This window comes from Podarcis melisellensis (assembly GCF_964234715.1).
Source record: "Podarcis melisellensis genome assembly, chromosome: 4".
Taxonomy (NCBI): Eukaryota; Metazoa; Chordata; class Lepidosauria; order Squamata; family Lacertidae; genus Podarcis; species Podarcis melisellensis.
This window is the reverse complement of record NC_138531.1, coordinates 46457479-46474741: the sequence shown is the minus strand read 5'-3', so window position 1 is coordinate 46474741 and position 17263 is coordinate 46457479. Positions and strand designations below refer to the sequence as shown.

At 43.2% G+C, this 17263-nt stretch overlaps 1 protein-coding gene across 3 annotated transcripts in view; it reads right to left on the bottom strand.

Moving 5' to 3' along the window:
* SYTL5 (synaptotagmin like 5) overlaps positions 1 to 17263 on the bottom strand; it is a 61924-nt gene extending 44661 nt beyond the window's left edge. For 2 of the 3 annotated variants that reach the window (XM_081908973.1, XM_081908976.1), the window contains exon 1: positions 17041 to 17263. The gene's annotated coding sequence lies outside the window, so the exon portion shown is untranslated. Of the gene's footprint in view, positions 1 to 16516; positions 16596 to 17040 lie in introns of those variants that run through there. The other variant, XM_081908975.1, reaches the window with a different exon arrangement.

Here is a 17263-nt window from a genome sequence, read left to right as displayed (position 1 = left end):
AAAAAAACTATACTCATTTATTTTCTCTCACAAAAAGCCAAGAATAAGCCCCAAATACCTGTGCCTCCCCTCCTGAGGAGGAGGATGGTGAATCCCCAAAATAGAATCATATTACATTGCTAACCAAGTGTGCCATATAATCCCATACATTCTAGATGACGAGACGAAACAATGGGTCCATTTGGAGAGAACAATCAAAAACTTCCCCAAAACAGCATACAGTGGAACCTCTATTTGCGACCATAATCCGTTCCGGAGGTCTGTCCAGAGGTCGAAATGGGTTGCTGGGAGAGGCACTGTTGTGCGCAGGCACAGGTGGCAATTGCCGCTCCTGCGCATGCATAAATGGCTATCACCGCTCCTGTGCATGCGTGAATGGCAGCAAACCTGCCAGTTACTTCTGGGTTTGCAGCAGTTGCGACCTGGAACAACCGTAAGAAGAGGCGGAGGTTCAATTGTACCCATTTCTCCAAAACAAACTAAAGAAAATCCCCACAATACTAAACAGGTTCACACAGTCCACGCCTAAAGCATGGAAGAAAAAAGTAGGCAAACTGTCCCCAACCTCAGCCTCACTAATTCCCCTGGCTCATCACCCACTATTCCAACATGCAGCACAAAGCCTCCAGATAAAAACCTGGCAAGCCAAAGGCCTACATCATTTAAAGACTTCTACCCATACTGACACAAACCTATAATGACACAAGAAATACAAGACAAACTAGGGGACACCCAAATATCTTGGCTAATGCACCACCAACTACACACCTTCTTGAACAATCCAGCAGTCAAATCAGCAGCCACTAAGCCCTTGGCTACCTTCAAAAACCTTCTCCTGACAGCAACGGGACACGGGAAGGAGATGGTAATCACAGTATACAAAATACTGCTGCAAAATCCCACAGACCCCCACGATGCTATCAAAAACAATGGGAGCACAACATAGGCTATGAAATTTAACCCCACCCAATGGACTGGAATGTGGTCTAAACCTCCCTTTAAATCCATCTCAGCCGAAAGAAGGAAACTCACTCTGAAACTTATCTATAGATGGTACCTAACACCATGAAACTGGCATTGATAAGCCCAGGAGCCAAAATGTTGGAGAGGCTGCACCTCCACAGGCACATACCTTCACATGTGGTGAGAATCCCCCAAAATCCAACCCTCCTGGATAGCAGTCCTACAAGAGATATGCAAAATAACTAACAGGTATTAGAATTCACCCCAGAACTGGCGCTACTGAATATTTTCCAAGATAATAATGTCCATTTACATTATAAAGAGCTTATAACCCACCTACTTTCAGCAGACAAAAGCATCATAGCCAGACACTGCAGAGATCTGTCAGGAGTGAATATGGGCCACTGGTACCAAATACCATAGGAAACAGCCTTCCTAGAAAAGCTAACCAACAGACTGAAACTGACATGGGAAAATAGATGACTTACATGACCCAACCATCCCTCCCCCACTCACAAATGCAAACAAACCTCACTGCAGCCAACTACAGACAACCAACCACACCCTCTCACTACCAAGGAAATGTAAAAAGCGAATTGAAAGAGAACCTATCCAGTTGACGCTGACACAAAACCCCATACATACACTATATAAAAGAATGTAAGTTTCACCACCCCATCTCTCCTCTCTCTTCTTCCTTGATCTTATACCGTATATAACACTAATGTCTCATATCAAATGTAACTGATCTGTAGAAAAGACTTAACAACCTGAAAAAGAGACAATGCACGTACCTTTATAAACCAAGAAAATATTTAATAAACATTAGTTTTTATATAAAAAATACAGTATTATGTGTTCCTCACTTCTCCCAAGTGGTGAGAGGTTTCAGGAGGAGTATTAGCTTGGTTTAGCTTCATTTGGACGAGAGAACACTAGACACGTATGATGCTTTCGTAATATTTGGCTTATTTACAAGTGGAGCACAGGTGGAGGCAAGCAGCATGTGAACTATCAGGCAGCAGATCCTCTGCCCCACATCAGGTCTCCAGAGAAGCACCTACAATCCCAAGATGCTTCCAACCTCTAGCTCGCTCATATTCTGCTCCTGTCTCTGTGGATTTCAAAATTTCTCATCTGGTCCCTAAGCTGCTCTCTGAAAGGGAGTATTTGACAACAACACAGAGATGCACTGCATCGTAAGCAGACTTTCCCCACATTAACAGATGGAAGATCTCCACAGGAGAACCATGTACATCAATGGAAGGGCATGAACATGCAGCCCTGACCCCCTGACCCGGCTCCACAGTTTTGCACTTGCATGTTGAGGTCAATGCCTGAACATGCCAACAGTGTGCGGAGAAAATAATATGTGCAACTTAAATTGTGATGAGTGTGACACAATCTAACAAACTGACAGAATGCTATCCCAAACCTCTGCACTGCTTTAAGTTTTTAATATTTATCTCATTTCCCATTGAAATGTAGTAGTTAAAATGGAAATTCAATGACAGTGATGAAGCACAAGGTATATAGTTTATCTCAAAAAAGACAGGTTTTAGTTCAGTACAAATGCTGCAGGCAAAACAATAAGATTGAGGTGAGTTATGCCCAAGCCTTTCCCCCCCTTCTCCACAGGTGATTTAACACCACAGATGTGTTTTTGTTTCGGAGCAGAAAATGAGTAACATTTGTTACACGGTTCTGATCAATTTAGCTTTGAGTAATAGTTTTATCTGGCCACAATTATCCATATGTCATTCTGTATTTCTTTACAAATCCATACAAAGTATGTCCTCAAAAGGTACGTGACAGCAAAAGGTTTGTCTTCAATTTAATTTAGAATTGTTTAGCAACCTGCTTTGATGGTGCAACTCTGCAGTGAACTATACCAATTTGTAGGTCAAACACAGCTTGAATCAAAACAATGGCAGAAGACCCCAGGACACAGGGCTGTTTGCATATCACAGCGTCTCTAGAGTACCAAGTTCTTCCTGGTAGAAGGGAAGCAGGTAGTGTTCAAGCAGTGAAAGTTGCTACCTGAAAGAACTTGGACACATGACTTTGTTTCCTAAGGACACTTTTTGGTAAGTATGTCTCAAATCAATCAGACTTGTGTCCAAGTAAAAGTGTTTGGGAGGATAAAACACCAGCATGTGAAAGACTCACATGCACAAATAACTTCATATTTTCCCATAAGAACAAGTGATGTTTTAGATTTCATTAAATCTTACCCCTTCCTCCCCCCTTATTATAACGGGCAACATTATGTTTTAGAGAAAGGATCGACATATGGGTGGGGTATAAATAAATTATTATTATTATTATTATTATTATTATTATTATTATTATTATTATTGCAATCAACTCTATCCACAAGAACAACTGCACCATGAACACAGCAACCCTGTCATTGGCCTCGTTAACAAGAGCAACCCTGCCCTTGGTCACCCCAGTCACTGAGAATCATGCCTGTCCATCTACACAGTTCCATCCTCTGGGTTCAATTTCTCAACAATGCTAGGGAACACAGGGAGCTTCCTTATACCAAGCCAAACTATTTTGTCAATCTGGCCCAGTAGTGCCTACTGTTTTATTCTGTTTTTAGTCCTCTATTGGGAGCTGCCAAGAGTGGCTGGGGAAACCCAGCCAGATGGGCGGGGTATAAATAATAAAAGTTATTATTATTTATTATTACTCTGACTGACAGCTCCTCTCCACGATCTCAGGCAAATGTCACCCCCTTCACCTGCTACCTGACAGGAACACTACAGAGTGAACCCAGGACCTTCTGCATGAAAATCAGGTGCTACACCATTGAATTGTGGTCTTTCCCACACCTACTAGAACTTGACAGAACCTTGGCAAAAGAACAGAGCCCACAAATACAGCTGCTGGCCATTGTTAACCACCAGTGTCTAATTGTAGGCAGTGCCAGGACAAGATGTAGGCTACAGAACAAGAGAGAAATACGGTCTCCTGACACGCAATGCCCATCTTTGTATTAAGTGAATCTCTTTTCACAGAGCCAGTCTTGAATATGCTTCACAGCATTTAAAACGCACACACAAAAAAACACACACGTTCTGACAGTGTTAATTTCCACAGTGGTTAGAAGAAGATTCTTTCCAGACTGCAGACTACAGCAGGTTGTTAGGTCTTGCTGACCTCCTTTCATTTGCTCAACAGGACATCAATTTGTCTAATTCTACTGCTACATTTGCTATTTGATATCTTTAAGCCAAGAGGATAAAAGAAACAGAAAGAAGTAATGATCACACACACACAATCTCACATGAGTGTCTTAGCATAAGAATCTTGTTTGGAAGCCAACAGAAATTGTGACTTTACTGCACTACACTCTGAACACACAGAGGGCAAGTAAATACAACAGTGGCAGATCTGTGTATTTAAAAACAAAGCTCTGCCACAGTCTTGGGTTTGCTGGCACTAAACCACTTACTGCAGATGGCAAACTTAGGGTCCTCTGTATGGGAGACATTTTTATAACCTACAGAGTAACAGTTGTTAGCACAGTGAACATAAACAGCTTTCCCTCATGCAAAGGGTGGAGGTGGAAGACATATTATGTCCTTGGTTGCTGAAGAAATCTCCGATATCCCCCACTCTTTTCTGAGAAAGCTTCAGCAAGAGGGATGAAGTTATTGGTGGCATCTTGCTTTGGAGCATAGTGTCTCATCCCCTGATGAGAGAATGAACCCATTAGGGTTCTGAGAAGCCAAGTGTTATACATCTTCTCTTCCTTTCTTTTTGTCCTCTCTGGCTGTTAGTTATCTGCCATTAGTGCAAAGTGTTCCCTCTTTGCCCAATGACACATCACTAATGTCTCCACTTGAGGGCTTCCAGCTCTATAAGCATTGAGGCAGAGTTATATAGTCCTACGCCATGTACTTGCAGTCAATGTTCTCTGAAAAAGGCTTATGTACTCCACGATTAGCTGAATCCTTTCCTCTACTGTGGCTGGTTGGACGGGGGGAGGGGGAGGGAAACACTCATTTAAAAATCTCTTTTAACTTAAATTTGAGAGTTTTAACTTACACATTTTCATATACTACTATTAAAGGGAGGGACTAACCAAGGAACACAGAATTCCAACTACGGTAGCTTCTGATCTTCCCTTGCACTGACAGGGTTTTACCAGCAATAGTTCCCACTGGTGCAACAATGAAGCTACAGAATTGTAGAATCGCTATGCTAGTGTATCTTTAGCCTCCATCAGTACAAGTGGATTTAGGAGTGATCCTCTCTCCTTCCAATGGATTTAGTTGGGATTACTACAACTTTATTTGTATTCTGTTTTCCCACAGTGTACCCTGTCCAGTTTACAACAACATCAAAAACCATCACCAATATTTTTTTAAAAAACCTATCATTTCAAAACTCTTATTTTAAAATATGTCTACGCAATTTAAACAAAACATAAAATCTTCAATAAACCAAATCAGAACATCCCAAAACATAAATTTATTATGAAAACCATCAACAGCCTACTAAACAATCTGTAATGAGACTTTCCTCTCTTAACAGCTATGGAAGCAATACTGTTTTCTAAATTTAAACATATTTTACTTCACATAAAAAGACCACTGCATGCATATATATGCATGCCACTTTACCTTATTTTTGATGAGCAATGAAATAAAGGAAATGGGAAAAGATCATTATCGTCAACGAGAAATCTACTATCAAAATACTAAATGACAGTATTTAAAACATTTCAATCTGGCAATCCAGAAATGTTAATCCTTATCACCACAGGTGGCTATCAAAAACATTAATGACATCTGATAGGCACCTGCAGAACAGAGTATTTAAAAGGTTAGAGAAAAAGAATCCCAGGTTTACACAATTCTCATAAATATATGTTCCCTTGTTCCAATTCCCCGTGAAAACAATTGTTTCCAAAGGCTCTTCTGTGGTCTCTGTGGAATATTTAAATAGTTTCGTTTCTCTTTCCTACAGCTCTATGAAGCTGGAACTTCCCTCAACAACCCGCTCTTGGTAAGCTGACAGCATTTTCTTTGAGGAATTAAAAAGAAGTGCAGCTCTCTTAAAATGCCAGAAACAAATCTTGGGATGAAAACGAACGCACACTTGCTGCCTGTTCCCGTGTCCACTTATTAATGTCTGGGTGATTAATACCAGGCAAGGAAGAGCAACAAGTTATCTTTCTAGAATTATTGGCCTTTAAGCATGTCAGGCTAATGTTAATGAATCAAGTCCTTGCACAGTATTTATAAGATTTAAATTATTCAGTAGCACAGTCTACATGCTCAATACGGCCTTTAGAAAAAGCTTTTTATATAAATTGTTTCAATTTTTGAGATTAGGCTATTAATAAGAAGAAATTAAGCTACACATCTGTTCAATTTCCTTTTCAACACCAAATGGTAGAAATCGGGTTTAGGTAAGATGACAAAAATCAGCTGCACTCCTTTAGATGAGAAACCTGAACTTCAAAGGGGGAAGTACAAGGGCTACATTTGGGCTATGCTTTGCAATTTCAGACATGTTATAGCTCTGAAATAACCTACTCAAAAGATGCAAACAGGGCCTTAGCAGTGAACCACACTGTGATGCAAATAATTTTGTTGCACCAATTTTCTATGACAAAGAAATGTTAAATAAATGGTGGTAGAAAGGATAATTCCACTTACAAATGCCATCTGGTTTCATTACAATCTGTAGAACTTTATCAACACATCCTACTATACACCATTACTGTACATTGACTGGAAAATGTTATTCTCTACTGTTAGGCAAAGTATAGAAACTGCATCAGGCAAAAGGTGTTGGAGGGCAGGAGCTGCAGCTCTCCCTCACTCACTCTCCTAAGGTGTATCTGTTCTTGCTAGAGGACAGGCCTGTGTATGCTCTGCTGCCTGTCCTAGACCCCCTAAATTCAGGTGCGGTACAGGGCACTATCCTGTCACCAGTGTTGAAGAAGGGGTGTCGGGGGGTGGGTGGGTGGATGTGTGTGTGTGCGTGCGTGCGCAGGTAGACACAAAACATAGAGTTGGGTGTGTGTGTGTGTGTGTGTGTGTGTGTGTGTGTGTGTAGAATGTTCTCTGTTTTCATGCTTAAAATAAAATGGCTGGAACCTCCTCTTCTTCACCTTCACATTCACCTTCACCTTCAGATGGTTAATGCTTTGTCTCATCTTTGTAAGTACCCTTAAAGTACCCTTGGGGTTTTTTTGTGCCTGTTGTTACTGAACTAAGGAAGATTCATAAATGAATTGTCACTGTATGGTAGATAGGAAGCGGCCACTAAAACAGGGTGCAAGGGGCAAATAAGGCTTTGTGCTCAGTCCACTTTTTTTATTTTAGTGTGGAGTATCTGATGGGAATTTGTGCAGTTGGAAGATCTGTTTAAAAACAGCAAGAACCTAGTATTGAGTAAGATGCAATGCCAGTTCAGTCAGTTGCTTTACATATGGAATGGGAAATGCTGTCTTGTCCTTCATGTTAGGCAGCAAAATGTATTGAGTCAGCCCTGCTGTTAGTTAGTTAGTTAGTTAGTTAGTTAGTTAGTTATATATACTTGTCTAACAGCTTTACAAGATTCCAATTCTGTGCCACCCAAGAGGAACTTGCAAGACCAGTGAGGCAAAGCTGAACAGTTCTGCACTGTTTGCCTCACGTAGAGGTCATATTTATGGAGGCATCTTGAGTTCAAATTAGGAGGAAATCTCATATAACAAAGTAAACATTTGACACCAGAACTAAGTCCCTGCAGGGACTGCAGAGAACATCTTGCCCACTGTGGGAAAGGGCTGAGCAACAAACCTACCCTGCCAAGAAATTATCACAAATTTTCAGAAGATTGGGGCTTATCATAAGCCAGGGACCCTGTGACAAATTTGCTAATATAAAGAAGAGTTTCCAAATCTCTTTTTACTTAGAAAGGAACAGTAGTTTTAGGGATCAAGAATCTAATATTGCATCTAATTTCAGTATGGAGTTTTCAAGAGATACCATATTTTTTGCTCTATAAGACTCACTTTTTTCCTCCTAAAAAGTAAGGGGAAATGTGTGTGTGTGTCTTATAGAGTGAATGCAGGCTGCACAGCTATCCCAGAAGCCAGAACAGCAAGAGGGATTGCTGCTTTCGCTGCGTAGCAATCCCTCTTTTTGTTCTAGCTTCTGAGATTCAGATTATTTTTTTCCTTGTTTTCCTCCTCCAAAAACTAGGTGCATCTTATGGTCTGGTGCGCGTCTTATAGAGCGAAAAATACGGTAGTAACCCGGACTTCACATGCCAATTTGCGGCTCTCCAGTCCTTTTCCTGTTATACTTTGCCAAGCCAGGCCAGGTTTTGACTTAGCACATTGGCCCAACCCAGGCTCATGGCTAGGTTCTCCAGACTAGCCAATGAGCTGTAGCAAAGTCAAGCTCTCTTCCCTCAGTAATGCTTTTTCGGAACTCCTGCTCCTCACTGGCTAATTGTCAGGTCTCAGTACGTTTATTATTTTTAAAGAGTAATAATGAAGCTTGTCTCCAGCTTACTGAATTGTGTCAGAATGAAGAGTTCTGTTACACTGCACGTGCTAGTGGTAAAACTGCACAAAAATCTGGATGACAGATGGACAACTTTTCAAATAGAATGATCTTCCAGCTGACGTTTCTGGGTATTTGATCTGTAGTTTAATAACTCTTCTAATACCCATCAAAATCAGAGTCCTCAAACATGCTATTGTTGGTAGTTTATTCCTTTTCAAACATGGGCTAGTAATAGATATATGTACAAAACCCAATTCTGTAAAATGTTATACCCAGCAGGCCTGTATAAGCTCTCCCTTTTCTAACAGAGCCTCTGTGCTTTTCACACACAGTATAATAATCTGACCTTGAAACGTTTGCTGAAATCAGTCCTCTGGCATAGTACTTTAGGGCATGACTAGATGCAATGGTCAATCTATTTGAATCTGCCTCCTCCCAAAAATAATAATTGCTGCATTTGTCACCATTCTGGTCAGTTCCCATATTACAGGCATTCACTGAACTGGCAGTGTTAAAACTATCCATGTATAGAAAAGGCCCCGCTCTGATCGCTAACCATGAGACTATGCCCAGGATTCTCCTAGGAAATGGGTATTTTCCAATAAAAAAAATACCAAATGTCTGGTAATTTGTCTGAATACTTTGTTATAAATGAATATTTATGAGGAAATTAGTTTCTTAGCAACACCAGAATGCTATTCCAAAGAAATAGCAGAAACCAATTATGAACTAGAAACCAATGCTTGAAATAAACTTCAGAGGACATACTATCTGTGAAGCTTTGAACTTCCCACATAAATTTCATCCATGAGAATGATGTCCCAGATCCTGAAACGCCAATCCCATATTGGTTAAAAACTGCAGATCTTCTAAAGGTAAAGGGACCCCTGACCATTAGGTCCAGTCGTGACCGACTCTGGGGTTGCGGCGCTCATCTCGCTTTACTGGCCGAGGGAGCAGGTGTACAGCTTCGGGGTTATGGGGCCAGTGTGACTAAGCCGCTTCTGGCGAAACCAGAGCAGCGCACGGAGATACCGTTTACCTTCCTGCCGGAGCGGTACCTATTTATCTACTTGCACTTTGACATGCTTTTGAACTGCTAGGCTGGCAGGAGCAGGGACCAAGCATTTGGAGCTCACCCCGTCGTGGGGATTTGAACCGCCGACCTTCTGATCGGCAAGTCCTAGGCTCTGTGGTTTAACCCACAGCGCCATCCGCATCCCGCAGATCTTCTACAGAGCTGTAATTTTGGACTTGGTCACAAATTCTGTCTGAGGAAAGAACTGTGTGGCAGGAGCAGCCCTGTCCTTCTGGCTTGGACACTGTTGCCAGCTCTCCTGCCATATCTGATTGGGGTGGGGTGAAAAAATGCTTCTGGAGAGGAACTGCTCTCTATCAAGGGCAAGGCAGTCAGAACCGCTAGTGACATCAGTGGGAAGTTGATGCCCTCCAAGACATCCAGAATCTGCATAAACAGAACTATATAACTGTATAATAACAACAACAACTGTAATTTAAGAACCTGCACCTGAATTTGCTTTTCCCTCCTCCTTCCCATTCATATTTTTCTCATGCGTCATGCCCTATTAGATCGTAAACCTAAGGACAGGAACCATCTTAGCACTGATTTCAGTAACTGATATTATGTTGAACACTACCGAGTGCAAGAGTTCCACAGCAGCTTGAGGTGAGTTGAAGCAGAGAAATGTCAGGTGGTAAGGTTAAACACATCCATTCCCTTATACTCTCTCTCTCTCTCTCACACACACACACACACACACACATACACACAGCGCATTACCAAAGGTCCAGATGATCCTGGCTGCACCTGTTATTTGCACTTTCACTTTGCAAACTGTAATGTGCAATGTGAAAAAAGAAAACTACTAGAAGAGCCACAATCATGTCAAGTCTACCGTCATCAAGTGAAATTCAGTACTGTGATAACGGCACCTTGCTTGCATCAGATTTCAGTTTCTCCAGAAACCAACAATAAGAAGCTCAATAGAAGAGCATCTGCTTTGCATGCAGAAAGTCCCAGGTTCAATCCTCAGCAACTCCAGGTAGGGCTGAAAATACCTGCTTCCTGAAATCCTGAAGAACCACTGCTGGCCAGTGTACAATCTCAGGGTTGTGGTTTCAAGCCCCACGTTGAGCAAAACGATTCCTGCATTGCAGGGAGATGGACTAGATGAGCCTTGTGGTCCCTTCCAACTCTGAAAATCTATGATTCTATTATTCTATGGACCAGTGGCCTGACTCTGCATTAGGCAGCTTCTTAAGTTCCGATAAATGTAACCTTCCTCCTAAATCAAAACTGATGACTCACGCTCTCTGCTGACATCACTCCCTAAATTGCAGCTCTCCCAGCTCTTTCCACAGAATTCTCATGAAAGCAAAGACTCCTGAGGAGCAATATGCATTAGAAGAAATGTAACTTAAAGTGAGCATTTCCCTATTTACCTTTCTGTTCTCCACCCTTGTGAGGCTGTGTACACACCATACATTTAAAGCCATTGTCCCTCCCTCTAAGGAAACCTTGAAATTGTAGTTTGTTAAGGCTGGTAGGGATTATTGCTCTATAAGCGTTAGTAAATTACAGTTCCACTGCCACTTTGGGGAAAATATGTTTTAAATGTATGACGTACATGCAGCCTTGGGCTACATACACACAACATTTTAGCCTAGAATCGTCGGAAATTAATTGTTTTCTATTGCATGTTTCTATTGCTGAAAGCGGGACGTGGGTGGCGCTGTGGGTAAAACCTCAGTGTCTAGGACTTGCCGATCGCATGGTCGGCGGTTCGAATCCCCGCAGCGGGGTGAGCTCCCGTCGTTCGGTCCCAGCGCCTGCCAACCTAGCAGTTCGAAAGCACCCCTAAAGTGCAAGTAGATAAATAGGGACCGCTTTATAGCGGGAAGGTAAACAGTGTTCCGTGTGCTGCGCTGGCTCACCAGATGCAGCTTGTCACGCTGGCCACGTGACCCGGAAGTGCCTGCGGACAGCGCTGGCTCCCAGCCTATAGAGTGAGATGAGCGCACAACCCTAGAGTCTGGCAAGACTGGCCCATACGGGCAGGGGTACCTTTACCTTTACCTTTACCTATTGCTGAAAGCACTTCCTCAGAAAGTGGTTTCATTCCAAAAACAAGAGCTCATAGCAGATTGATTTTGTGTTACCTAACAATGGGTGGTGGGATGGACACCACATCTGTCCAATGACATTGTGAGTGGTTTATATCAAGATCACAATCACCACCTGGGACACCTGCAGGGAGGAAGAGGAGTGGACAACCTAATTAAGGGGAGGGTTTTCAAGTGCATATCGAGTAACCACACTCACCCTCACCCACAGCAGAATGTAGAATCCATCTAGACTAGAAATCAGCCCGTACACTCCTAAATTCCTTACTTGATTATCATCCTTTTTCAAAGAGCTTCTGACTCTTGAACTCTATTAGAAAAATATTTGTAACATTCTGCATTTCCCCCCCATAACTGCTGTAAAATCCAATATGAGTTTAGGTTGCAGCTCTTTTCCTTTGCTCTCTTCCTTTCTTTTGCACTACAAGTTTAATTCCTTAGTAAACTTTGTGAATGTCATCCTAGATATACTGTGTGCTGAAGACCAGAGTCAGATCTGTCGTCATCAAGTGAAACTTAATCAGATCTCCGCCTTGCTTATACAAGCTTTGAATTTGTTCTGTGTCCACCGATGAAGAGGTTTATCGGCTTCCTTTTCAGACACCATGACTCATGCTCTCTTGCTTACATCACTCTGTGGACTGCAGTTCTCTGACTCCTCTGTTCAAGACATTTCAAGCAGGAATGGACATTGCTGCAGATATATTTTTTAAGACATGCTTTGTAAATAAACTACTTTTCAGTTATCTACCTTCTTCCTGCCTTCTTCCAAAACCATGAGTTAAAAAACTTGCTTAAGCAATTTCAGGAAACACTTGCCAACTCCCGATGTACAACTTATTGCAAAAGTTGCATTTTTATTCCATATTGCAGCAATGTACTGAAAGGATAAAGAATGCTCTTTATTATGCAGGTACTATAAATGGATACATTTTGGCTACATATACTGAATCCAAAGTAGTCTGGAAGCAGCCAGGCATGAAGGGTTAGCATTCTTAAACTAATCCCAGTCAGAAGAATGATCTGTCTGGGATTAGTTTAAGAATGCTAGCGGATAGGAGACGAGATGTTTTCTGTCTAAAACTATATTACACATAGATAATATTTTAGTAAAATCAAGGGTGCTTCCAGAAAACCTGTTTATTCATCTTGATTTGTTAGGGAGGTTAGACAACAGCAGTTTAAAGAGCTTGTTCTGATTTGTTTGTGGGGAGGTTAGATGGTGTTATGTCAAAACAAGTGTTATTTCTCTCACTTTCCAGAACACTTTCACCTCACTTTATCATAAAAAGTCCTCTGAGTGACATGAGTTTTCTGCTCAAGACCTCCCAAACAACTATAACTGTGCAACCTGAATTTGCCAGTATGTGACTGAATCCCACTTCAGAACAGTGACATTCTAAAAGCGCCTCAAGAAACAGAACTAAGAGGAGCTATGCTGAAGTAGCAGGTCTGAATCTTGATGACTGAGATTAGAGGCACGGGTCAGGCTGAGCAGCCATCTGAATGGTAATCCCAAGTGCCGTCCTTTATCTCTCCCATGTAAACAAGTGCTTGTTATTCATCCCAATAGGGAAATAAAAGGTGTTGCCCTTCAGACCACTGCTATGAGAGCAAACCCTGATTTCTACTGTTGACACAGGTTCACATGTCATACTAAGGCAAACTATAACCAGATAGCTCACAGACACTTTGCTCCTCCTGCAGTCATTCTGCTGCTCTACTGTGGTAAGTCACAAGTCAGTGTGTTGCTTGAACCTGGGCTTGTGAGCTAACCAAGGTGGTTTGCCTGAGAATTAGACCACAGGTCCAGGTTCAGATAACAGGCTAAATCAAACCATGGCTTAGTCCAGCACAGTAGCAAAATAACCACAGAAGGAGCTAGGTGGCCACAATATCCTCAACAGGATATTTGCACATTTGGTCCATGGCACTAAGCCATGATTTGGCTGAGTGCTACATGCAAATGAAGTTATAGCATGTGTGTCACTCATTAACAAAAATTCTGAAGAGGGGATACAACAAAGGTGCACTGAACAAACTCCACCTCAGCCTGCAGAGGACACTGCAATATTTTCCTGCTCCCTCTCTGTGTTACAGTAGAAGACTTCCCTCTACTCTCTCATACATTCCAGCCATTATAATGGTGGGCATTTTGCTAGACAAAAGCAGAGGGTATATGCCTGAAAGGTACATTATTGCTACTTCTGATGGAACACGCTTATTCAGGATCGAAATACTTTGTCTAACTGAAGCTTAAGTGACTAGCCATAGGGAAAAGCCTTGACTCCCAATTACAGCCAATATGTTTCCTCACTATTGTCACTCCAAATGATAGCTCACAGTGGTGAAGCTTCATGCTCTGGCACTGGGGGGGGGGGAGAGCAGGTGGTAGCATGGTGCACCACCCACAGGGGCATGCGTGCATCCTGGGGCATGGCACACCGCCTGTGGGGGCATGGCACCCAGTGTGGGTGGGGGGAGTAGCTGCAATGGCACCCCACCAGGATCACACTACTGGGGGCAGTGCACTCCCCCCGCACTCCTCTTCCTCTGCCAGCGATAGCTCATCCAGGCTTGCAAATACAGGGTCCAAATCTAACCTTGGATCTTCATCTGCATGAAATCAGGAATTAAAGTAGGTAAGGTAATGAGAACTTAACACTGTTTCACAACAGAAGACCACAAAAAGCCAACACCAAAAACCAATATCCATTCAGTTAGAACCCCACCTACTCTACAATGAGGGGAAAAAAACTGAGCAAGTTACTCACAGGAATACATGTCAGTTTTTGAACCCACAGAAATAATATGCTTTAGGCTGCAATTCTGTCTGCAACACTGCAATTTAGGTTGCAGTTTAGGCTGTAACACTGACATAGCATTAAGCCCCACTGATTACAGAGGGACACTTCCTAGTCAGGATGCACAGAATTTGACTGTTACTGTAATTTCCTTTCAACTAAGTCTATGACTTGAAACTCAGTGAGGTCCCCCACCGGGTTTCAAGTTGCTTTTTAAACACTGCTGTACACACCATAGAGGAGACAGGGGTATCTTCATACCACGTCCAATTTGTTTCTCCACTGTGAACTCCAGTTTATTTGTGCATGGGGTCAATGTCAGCCTGAAATGTACACACATCAGCTTAACTACAGCTTCCACTGGTTTGAGGGGAAGCACATCAAAAGAGCCTTTCTCAAAAAGCTAAGGGATACAGATGGATTGTGTCTAAAATAATGTGTACTCAGCTTCATACACCAGCAGTGGGAGCACATGACAGTGGACAAGTAGGCAGTAATGTGTAACAAGTTTAATTGTTCCTCCCAAATCCCTGTTCAAATCACTGCCTTGATCTGCAAGTGAAATTACATGGTGCTTTACTAATGGCTCTGCCACAGGAACAGCTGAACTAAATAGTTCTATCATAGATCTAACAACCACTGCATGAATAGGTACATGAGCCAAGAAAGGTTTGGACATGATCCCTCGCTTCCACACACACCGGTGCTGTGCAGCAAAACTCTTTTGAACCAGAGGAGAGTTCCACAAATTTTGATATGATATGGGGGGGTGGATAGTAACAGTGAAAGCTAAAATTATACAAGACATACCAAGAACCCTAGGCACACCTGAAATACTGTTTTGGTTCCTGGCCTATAAACAGTTCCTGGCCTATAAACTTAATTCGTTCTGGAGGTCTGTTCTTAACCTGAAACTGTTCTTAACCTAAGGTACCACTTTAGCTAATGGAGCCTCCCACTGCTGTTCTCATCCTGAAGCAAAGTTCTTAACCTGAGGTACTATTTCTGGGTTAGCGGAGTCTGTAACCTGAAGCGTCTGTAACCTGAGGTACCACTGTCTTATACAAATTAAGGGGAAATAGCCAGTTTTTTCTGGGGGTTATCCTGTGGCACCTTGAAAAACATGTCATTCTCTTAATTTTTGTAATGTATTTTCTTTACTGGCTAAATTTTGAATTTCTCCCACATTTTGTGGTTGTATCACAAAACAGCAATGTTTAATATCCTGAGTTGATGAGGCAGCCATAAAAATATGGAAACCCTGTTAAAACCTGTAGAATGAATCTCAGATAAAAAGTTTTTTTAATAAAAAGCACCTACATAAATCCTGAGTTATATGACTCCTCTTCATCAGGCAACACTTACATTGGTAAATTCAACTGATGTTCTTGAACTGCCATGGTGTGGACTGGACATCACAACTGGCTTAGTGGAAACTAACCCTTGGCTAGCATCCCAAACCTTATTTGTAGACTCCTTCAATGTCATCTATACAAAGAGCCTTTTCATCAACCTGAAAACTGGTATATAACTTGCCTCTTGAGTTTTGTCTAGGATTTTCAGTAGATAATTTAACAAATGCAACCCAGTGGCCATACCTATTTCTCTGCATACTGTATGTTATATTGCATTTTGCTTTATTGCAATTTTTAAATTCGTATTACTTCAACACTTTGGATTTTTTGCATTAAAGCTAGTATAAAATATTTTAAATAATAATAAATGCTTAATTTTTTTAACAGCTCAGTTATACAAAAGGGAAGGATCACCTGCTCCATACACCCCCCCTCCCAATATAGGAAAGCTGCCTTATTCAGTATTATCCTACTCTAACTAGCACCAGCTCTTCAGAGTTTCAGGCAGGAGTCTTCCCCAACCCCCGGCCACACCTGGAGGGGGGAAAAAACAACAGGAATCGATTGCACCTGGGACTTTCTGCCTGCAAGGCTCTCTCTCCCCCGGCGCTTCCATCCACCCAGCACAACCCGGAGCGAAATTGCCCCGCAGATAGCCTGGCCGCAGACGTGCAGCTGCGCCAGTCTCGAGCAGGTGAGCCCGGCGCGAACTCCCGGGAACACTAACCTGAGGCGAAATTATTTCTGGGCAACAACACGAGCGCCTTTCTTCGGGACCCGTCCTTCGCTCGTTTCTAAACAAATAAATAAAACCACCCTCAAAACCCCAGCACTTGCCAGAATCCCGTTTTTTCGTTTTCCTAAGAGCATCTCTCTCCCTCCCGTCTCCAAACGCGAACCGCAAACGCCTGAAGTAAAACTCCGCTGTTTTCCTTGCCGGGGAGAGAAGTCCACCGACTTCTTCTCGGCTCCTCCCGCCTCTTCGCTCCGCGCGGGATTGGCGCAGCCAGCCTTTTCCCCGCTCGCCTTCGAAGCACGAGGACTCTACCATGGAAGCGCGAGGGGGGGGAGGCCAGGTCTCTCCCCCTCACTCGACCCCGGGGGAAGGAGAAACCGAAGGGGGTGGCGCAGCTGCCTCCCCCGCGGGCGCCCCCCCCCCGTCGAGGCTGCTAAAGGGGCCAGCCGGACACTGACCGGCGGCGGCAGCAGCTGCTTGGCGGGAAACCGACGCTCAGGAGGAGGCGAGCTTACCCTCCGGGTCAAGTCCTCGCTTCTCCCTCTTCGTGCCGCCTGGGCGCGGGTCCCAAGCGAGACTCCTGCGGCTTCCCGCCCGGCCGCTGCTGGTGCTGAGCTCCTGCACGAGGAGGAGCATCCCCGCCGCCAGCCTCCCGCCCCCGCCAGCGCAGCCGGGCCCTGGGGACGCCTCCCAGCTCGAGCGCAGCGGGCGGCTCTCTGTTGATGTTGCTGCCGCCGC